Here is a 9,665-nt window from a genome sequence, read left to right as displayed (position 1 = left end):
AAGTCGACCGTTTTCCTTAAAAACAGACTTTTTAGCATGATTTTGGCCCATTCACAGTGTTTGTCCACAGATAATCTACTCCTTGGGAGCTTTTGAAATACCGCCCCTAAAGTTAGTTTATGACATATGGAAGGCTTGACTATTAAAAAAAAACTGGGAATTTGATATTTAACCCTAAGCATCTATTTTACAGTTCAGGCCCTGATCCAAGTTTGACTTTGCAATGCTTGTCTATCACTAGTAGACCCACAAAAAAAGTCATGAAGAAGCCATGTCCTAAAAGACACAAGAAACCTGCCATTTTTGATTTCAAGTGACAGTTTTAGGTTCATTTTCGTTATTTCCTGCGGTCTCCCGTTTTACGAAGCAACATACTTCGGAAAACGAACAAACTAACGAATGAATGAATGTCTATTATAAACAAACCCACAAAAAAGTCTCCAGAAGCATTGCCCGAAAATATTTTTTTTGAAGTAGACGTTATGAAATTTGGTACACTTGCACGAGCAGACCCACTAAAATGTCTCGGGTCATTTTGGCCATTTCCACGTGTCCTTCAAAGATGAACTTGGAAAATCAAGCCCCCACTGCCAGCTCCCCTGAACATCCTAAAATTTGGTAGCCATGTCAATCATGAGTAAATGCACAAAAAAAAAAGTCTTGAGAAGCCAGAAAGTTTGACAGGACTTAAATGCAAATATTTTGAGCTTCTGCTATCTTGTCAATGGAGCCAGGCAACAAAATTTGACAACTTGCCATAAAACACAAAATCATATATTTCCACTTATACTAAAACATAAAGTGACTTCATTGCGGTTTACGAAACAAGGTGATCAAAAATTCACTCAGTCAATGAGCCAAATGCTGCCTGAGCAAGTCTAAAGACAGACAAACGTGCCGAGGGAACTTGTAGTCAAGGACTGTAGGAAGTAGCAAATGCTTCCACCGCACATGATACACACACTACAGCACACTACGCAGGTTCCCTCCACCCACTGGTCGTGGCGGAGTGGCATTTGTCGTTGAGCTAACGCGACTTGAGTGTGTGGTGCGGCGGCTCAACGTCCAGCAAAATATTGCTGAGATTGGCCTGGGCGTGCTGGTACCGTTAAGTGCGACCATTAATCCCTCACACAGGCCCAGCCATCAGCACTGTCGCAGACCCTTAATGTGACATTAGCGAGCCTTTAGAGTAGAGAGCAGGACCAGCCAATGGGGGGGGGGGGGTGACCCACCCACCCACCATCCATCCATCCAAAGCTCTTATGTTGGCTTTTGGGAAAACGGACGCCGTGGCCCGCCTCGGCCGCCTCGCCCTCACGTCAGCCTCGGTGGTGCATAATCGCATTAAAAGTTGAGCGAGATGGGAGAAAAGTGAGCGAAGTCGGACGGGAGTGTGCTCGTTAGCTGATGGAGGACACTCGAGAGGCAACTGAGCGTCAGACAGCCTCCAACTTTAGCGTTACACAGTCTTTTATCGTTTTTTCATGACGTAGAGAAGGAACTTGTGAAATTGAATAAATATTGCTTTGTCACTTTATTTGGTTACTAAGTTTGAAAACATCCTTGACAAACTTGTTCGACAAAATGTGTGCCAGCACACTTCTCAAAGTCCTTTTTGTGTTTATTTTGAAACAATGAGAGGAACCAACAATTCTGAACATGATGATGAAAACTGTTCAACATTTTCTGGACATTTAAGCAAATGTTATATTATAGGGTAGGGTTTAGTCCAGGGCAGGCGCGGGCAAACTACGGCCCGGGGGCAACATGCGGGCCGTTAGACGTTTTAATCCGACCCGCCAAACTTGAAAAAAATTTAATGAATAAACCTTGTTAATGTTTTATTTTCTAAATACTCTGTGGTGCCAAACACAGATGCTTCTGTTCATTTTCATTTGAAATTAAATGTATTTTTTTTCTCCAATTAGATGAGGTTACTAAAACAATCTATCCATCTGCTCCTGGTCCGGCCCCTCTGTCAAATTTTAGAACCCATTGTGGCCCGCCAATCAAAAGGTTTGCCCACCCCTGGTCTAGGGTTAGGGTTCGGGTAGGGTTAGGCTTAAGGCTAGAGTTAGGGTTAGGGTAGGTTTAGGGCCAGGGTTATGGGTTAGGGTAGGGCACTCCACCCTTTTCCACCTGAGGACCATGGTCTCAGATTTGGAACTGCTGATTTTCATCCCAAACTCTTTGCACTCTGCTTTGAACCCCTCCAGTGAGTTTGAAGATCACTGCTTGAAAAAGCCAACAGTGCCACATCATCTGAAAAAGTAAAGATGCAATACTGAGACCACCAAACCAGGCACCGTCAACACCATGGCTATGCCTAGAAATTCTGTCCATAAAAGTAATGAACAGAATCGATGACAAAGGGCAGCCTTCGCCGAGTCCAACCCTCACTGGAAAAAAAATGCGACTTACTGGTGGCAATGCGGACCAAACTCTGACATCGGCCGTGAAGGGTCAGAATATCCCACAATAGGTGGCTCGGTACCCCATACATGTCAGGTACCTACCACAGAAATTCCCAACTTTATGTCTTTGTGTGAATTTTTTTCATGGGCCTACCAGATTTCGTGTTGCTAAGTAAAAACAGCTTTGGGTCTGATTTTTTTTTTCAACTGTTCTTCAGTAGTTGAATTATCCTTATTGTAACATGGCAAGAATCACATCTCCCGCCTCACTCATTCACTCCCAGGCAGACACACTTTCCTTGGAGAGGGCCGAGAATATGCAGGCAATTAAAAGCGGGAGCAGGTCTCGGAGTTTGGCGTCCTTCCCGCTAACGCATCCTCTGCCACTCTGCGCCTCATTTAGCGGCACAAAGGAGATGGCAGGGTGGCATGACAGGAGGCGGGACGGCGGCACGTGAGGTAAATCTGCTGTGAAATCTGTCCTGGAATGAGGTCGCGGTGGTCCCCGGCACGGGAGGGCCGACCCCCAGAGGGTCCTGAGGGCCGCGGGGCTATTGCAGGGTTCGTTAAGACTCGAGGGGGGGTCACTCAGGAACACCCCCGCCCCTGCCAAAGAAGAAAAGTGGGCGGGAATTGACAGCGATTAACATCAGACGGCGCTATCCATGTCGGCCAGGGTCAGAAGTTAAAGGATCCCTGGTGACTGCCGGCATGTCCCGGGATGGTGAGCACGCACCCCCCGCTCCACCTAACTTTGCCCAGCCCCATTAAAGAAACCACCCAACACCCCCAAATCCCTCAGGATTACGCTTTCTCTTAAACATGGTGCAATCCGGTCAGCCGTATGCTGGGAAAGTGTGTCAGCTCACGGTTTTGGCCGTGAGCTAACGCGAAACAAATTCAAGATGTCCGGCACAAAAAAAGTTATGTGATAGTTTTTGTTTTGCTGGCTAATAAAGCTTTTAACGTGGTCAGATAGCTCAGAATACAAAATCGAAAAGTACCACAAGCTTGTTCAAGTTGATTTGACATTGTTGGTATTATAGGTACTCCTTTAAAATCTTCATATTATTGTGCTATAGTTCCACAAAAACAAATATGTAGAAGAAAATTTAAAAGAATTTCTACAAAATCTAAAAAATAAATTTGGGGGGGGTTTATGTTTATATCACGTTTAGTCAAAGATGCAAAATTATTCGACTTTTCTTCAATTTGATTGCTCCAGATTGCATAATATTTAATCATCTGCTTCAATCATCTGCTGAAAATATGGATCTGAAAATCCAATGTTTGCTTTGTTAAAACAAGTCATCTGTTTTGTGTGTTTTTGTTTTAAAAGCGCAATTAAATACAGTTTCCACGTCTTCATTTTAACACCGCCACTAAAAAACAATTCATAAGCGTACCTCACACCGGTAAATGAGCTCAGCAAAGGACATTTTAGCAGAATTATTATTATTTTAACAAACCCCACACCACATCACACCAGAAACATCTCAGGATAAGCAATCACCACACAGGAAAATCCATCTCAATACTTCCCACGTCACAGTATAATCAATTAGCACGACTCAAACGACATGATAATCGCCCTAACACAACCCACACCACAGTATAATCGATTTTAGAAACGATTTTAGGAAAATTTCGATTTTATTTGCTATTTTCTTCACAATGTACAGTGACAGAAAATTCAATTTTACCATTAAAAACAATAAAAGCTATTTTTGTAAAAATGCAAGGATAGGAAATGCGTCAATGGTGAGGGAGGCAGTCCTTTTTTCAAATCGTTAAATATGCTTCAAGAAAAACCTAATGAGCTTTGATACAGCTCCAGCAGTTGTGAAATGCGCTATATAAATAAAGTTGTACTACAGTTTAGATTGTATTGTATAATAAAAAAACAGTCTCTTAGCAAAGTTACATTTATTAAAATCTATTATTTCGATATTTATATATTTTTTTAATTATTATTTATTTATTTATAATAATTAGTGTAGATCTCAAAACTCAGTTCTTGATAGTTCAAAAAAGAACAAATAACATAGATGAGATTCTAAATATTTAATACAGTGAGCACTTCATCATGGCTGACATCAGTCGTTTCCGTCTTTTGCTCTCAGCTTGGTGCTAAATTGCTAATGTTGCCGTCATCTTATTTTATGTTTAGATACGTAATGATTGAAATACAACATTTCGGTTCATTGCTGTTGGCTCTCCGCCCGAACGCGGTTCTAGTCAAACGTCTGTCAAAGTTGACATCAAAGCACTTATTGTGGGTTCCCAGCAATTTAGCTTTAGCGATTAGCACGCATAGCGACTCGTTGGCCTCCTCAGTAAAAACACTACTTGTTAGTGGGGTCGGTTATTTGTCACCACGGAGGGGTTGATCTGCATCACGCAGTTTGTTGCTGCTCCTGCGCACAAATAAAGTACATGCTGCTGCGGCGCAAGATAGCTTAGCGCAGTTTAACGCATCCCAGACACATCACAGCTTCACCGATCAATGTACAGCACAGGATAATCGCTCAGGATTATTTTTGGAGACATTTGACGGGCAATGGATTACATCGTTGTTAATGTACAAGATGTTTTCATGCGTCGTTAGGAAGATATGACGATTGTTGGTGAAAAGTCAAAATAATATGTGGGACAGCTCTGAGGAATGTGATGTAAGACGGTTGAATAGAAACACGTGGTATACAATGGGCAAATAAAACATGTCAGCACATAAACAATTAGCTCGTTAAATGTGCTCCCAATCACAGCAGCGTGACTCACTCGTACTTCTCTAACGCAGCTGTGTGTGTGCGTGTGCGCGCTGACATCTCAAGAACAATGTGGGCCCTCAGTGGATTGCGCAGTTGTGTCAAAACAACTCCTGAACGCCCTTTTTGCTAAAGGTTAACACAAATCTGAGAGTGCGTGTCACTTTTTACAAGAACTTCTCTGCTCTCCCTCCTGATTTTTTTTTTTTGTTTTCTTTTACTTTTATTTTTTATTTTCGTTATTCACTGTCACACTTTTCTTTCTGGTCTCTTTCTGATCAAACATAGTGAAATACTTCTGGAAGGACGAGAGCTGCCCAACATGGAGAGACTTGGGGGGGGGGTGTCTCACACGTACACACACACACACACACACACACGCAGGCACACCCCCGCACACAAATCTGCATGTAAATAGACATACGTGCATGTTCACACTCACACACATGCATACAGATGCATTTGTACTCATATTAATGATGCAAAAAACTCATTTGCACTAGACGACAAACACACAAATACATTGAAAAAAAAATATTTCTTTGCACAAACATAAACCTGCTTCAACAGTCGATCAGGCCTGTCCAAATCCAGTCCTCGAGGGCCACTATCCTGCATGTTTTCGATGTTTCACTCCCCCAACAGACCTGATTCGAATGATCTCGTTGTCAGGCTTCTGCAGAGCTTGCTGACGAGATGATTATTTGAATCTGGTGTGTTGGAGGAAGGAAACATCAAAAGCCCGCAGGACAGCCGCCCTCGAGGACTGGGTTTGGACATCCCTGCAGTAGATGTCTTTGCATATACACACGTGCGCATACTGTATGTGCACACAAAAATACATTTTGCATACAAAGACCTGTGCACACGCACACTAACACACACATTTTATACACACAAACACACACCATTCCAGATGCACGCACAGACACACACACACGCACACAAACACACTTTACATGATCCCCCCACTTAACAGCTGTGTCCCACTCTTTGCTTGAGAGGAAGCCTGCACCACACACGCAAAGCCAGCAGCTAGTGTGTGTGCATGCGCGTGTGTGTGTCTGCTGTCATTGATTTGTTGTTTTGAACGAGGTGGTGGGCTATCAGGGGCGGAGTGTCGCAAGGGCAGTTGATGATGTTGTTGTACGCGTGGGGCGTCCGGGGCAAGAAGCCAACGGCCCCTCCCGAAGGCCTAGCCGGTTCGTCACGTGTCACGCGGCATCACGGCACAATATCAAAATAAGGCCTGGCGCGGCGAGGCCTGCCGGATAAGTTCAAGCGATCTTTGTCTTGAAAATGAGCTCAGCGACACAAAGCGCTACGATAAACGTGCAAACAAGACGACAATGAGAGGGTGGCAGGTTTGAACAGTTGTTTTTTTCTTTTTTTTTGCTGCTCCGATTATTATATTGCCTTTTATTTTCAAATCGAAATACTCATAAAAAAATACTTCATACTCACCAATGTATTAATGTGTGCTGCGGATATGTTTTATATGTTGAACAGGTTTGCTCTGGCTGTCCAATTAGTGGATGGAAAAATGCTGACGTCATCAAGGGCCAGTGCTCTTGTCCTGTGAGGCAGAATTTAAAATGAGATTAAATTAAGAAGCAGCTCCATTGCTCATTGCTCGGACCAGTACTACTAATTGGGAAAGACGTGGGACGACTATTGCCATAGCAACACAGAACATGAAATCTGATTGGACTACAAAAATGTATAGGCTTTCCTTAATGTTTCTCTCAAAGACTTGAAGACCACCAAACCAAAAATATTTGCATTCATAAATTATATTGATGAGGTTCCCAGACTACAGATTTCAAAGTATCTACATCATTGCTAGGCTGGATTCATTTGGATTTTAGTTTTAAGGAAATCGATTAAAAACCAAAACCACGTGGGTCTATCGGGCACCGCAGTCCTAAACCCAACAAATTTTTGTCATCATTGCATCTCAGGTGACCCCTCACTTTGCCTTCTTAACGTTGTGTTGTCAACCAAGAAGTTTGGGAAAATATAGTAAATCTGTTTTGATAAAATAAGAGGTAGAAAGTACACGTATGTAGGCCGAAAAATGAAAAAGCCAACAACACAAAACATAGTCAAGTACATATACAGTGGGACCTCGTTTTTTGGTTTGCCAGCATTTTTTGTACAATTCATCTTTTCACAGCTTCTGTCGTCTTAGTTTTGATCCAGTTACAACTGCTCGGTTTAAAATTAAAAATTAAAAAAAAAAAAAACGTGTGACCTTTCTTTTTCTGAAATTGATGCATGTTCATCTGAACCATTTCATAAGTTGTGTAAAACAGCTTTAACTCAAGGCGATAAACCTCCCAGTCGACAGGCAACATGGTATGTCAATGTGGCCTGAGTACGATCCTGTCAAAAGTTCGACTTTCAAAATAAAAGCATGCCACATGTAAGACAGTTGCACAGCACTTTCTTGGGCCACGAAGTGACCGAATGTATTCGACAGTCGCACTCAATAAACACGCACAAAAAAGTTTGAGTGTGACCGCTAAATAAGCCTCCAGAGGGCCAAATAAAATGTGGCGGACATTTTAAGATACTAGCGTACTTTTATTTTGAGGGGCCAACTTTTTATGAGGTGTGTTATGGAGATGAAAAATCTACTCGAATATTTGTACTTGGTAACTTTCCAGCACTGGTGTCGCGCCACCTTACAAGACATAGAAGAAGAAACTTTGAAACGCAGTCAGAGCCAATCGGCCCACTTGTGCCAGACGAGTCGACGGCAGCGATGGGCCGGGCGGTCCTGACATAGGCAGACGCGTTTTGTGTGTGTGTTTTTGTGCGTTTTATGGAGGACGCCCCGAGGCCAGAGAGGGTTGAAGACATTAAGTGTTGCCACGGCGCCTCAGTGCATCCCTCAGCTTTGAGCCGCTCTGGCAGCTGGACTGGGAAAGATGGGATGCACGGGATAGATGGAGGCTCAGGTTGTAGGAAAGAAAACAAAGGCAAAAAAAGAGAAACCCTGAAGGAGGTCCTGATATGCACTGTACTCTCATGACATAGCACACAATCATTTGTGCATCAGGTACCGTAAAATCAGCTTAAATAATACCAGATAGTTATATTTTTCTCATTTAGACTCTTCTGGTTAGGGCAGTGACATTTTTTTGCAGTTGTCTGTATCGATTTGAGTGGATTTTCAACCTTTTAAGGCAACATTTTTTGCATACGATACAATATAATACAACTTTATTTTTACACGTCAGATTATATTTGTCATCTATATTATTTCCTATAGAACATTCCTTGAAATCTGTGAGTGCTTATATATATATATATATTCAGTATATATATGATATATCGCTGGCGTTGGGCCCAAACCTCTTCTGTCGCCTTTTTTTATACTATTGGTCAGGTCACACGTGTGGATGTTATTATGACACATTATTGACCAATCTAAAGTGTTGAAAATATAATATATAAATATATATATCAGAGGTGGTGGGTTATTTTCTTACTTTATTTTTGAATGCTGTGTGTGCATGTGTGTTGTATGCGTCCGTGTTGTGGCGATGCGACATCTGTAGGTTGGTGAGCCACGCATGTGACCGTCTTGCATTACCAGCCCCACTTCCTATCTTCTTCTTCTGTGGTGATATGAACTCTCGCCAGCCTTCCTCACTCCTCAAGGATCGCCCCCACCACCATGTGCCCCCCCCATTCCATCCCCCCACCGTGCTGGGGCCTGGTTGTGTTTTTGGCAGTTGCCGCTGACCATCACGGATGTCATTGCCAATTTTAGTGAAAAGTGGCACATATGGCAGCTGAAGTGCCATATGTGCCCTACACAATATTTCTTGGCCACGTTCCCCCTTTTGGATAAATCGTCGGTTTAAACGTGAGGGGGTGAGTGGCTTATTATTAATTCATCTTTTTTTTTTTTTTAAACCGCCCTTTTTTTTCCTGCCCTCTGATGTATTTCTATCATTTGACTTGCGATGCAGGACAACTGCCAGTCACCCTTGATGGGTTCATCCTGTTTGTACATGCAACAAACGCACCCTTTTCCTTTTAAATCATTGATAGTAACTCATGATCCGTAATTGTCCACATTTGGTCAATTAGTGCTCGTCTAATTGATTGTGTAAGGCCTCTCCATCCGGGCAGTGTCGTGTGCGTGTGTACAGTGGGTGTGTCTGTGTGTTGTTTGGATGTATGTTTTAGGGTGTTGTTTGTGTTGTTTCTTTGTTGCAATGTGTGTGTGTGTGTGTGTGTGTTGTTTATAGGTGTGTTTTGTATGTATGAGTGTCTATAATATGTATGGTGTTGTGTGTGCGTGTTCCATGTGTGTACAGGTGTGTTGAATGCGTGTGTGCTTGTTTTGTGCGTCGGTTTGTATTGTAAATGTCAGAAGTGGGCATTCGTCAGCACTGTAGTCCGTCTGCGAGTTCTCGTCAGCATTTCAGTGTGCAAGATGCATTTGTGTTGGGTTGTATGTACG

Source organism: Idiotropiscis lumnitzeri, chromosome 1 (assembly GCF_059441095.1).
Source record: "Idiotropiscis lumnitzeri isolate Australia: NSW breed Sydney's pygmy pipehorse chromosome 1, RoL_Ilum_1.0, whole genome shotgun sequence".
NCBI lineage: Eukaryota > Metazoa > Chordata > Actinopteri > Syngnathiformes > Syngnathidae > Idiotropiscis > Idiotropiscis lumnitzeri.
Note: the sequence above shows the minus strand (reverse complement) of the source record.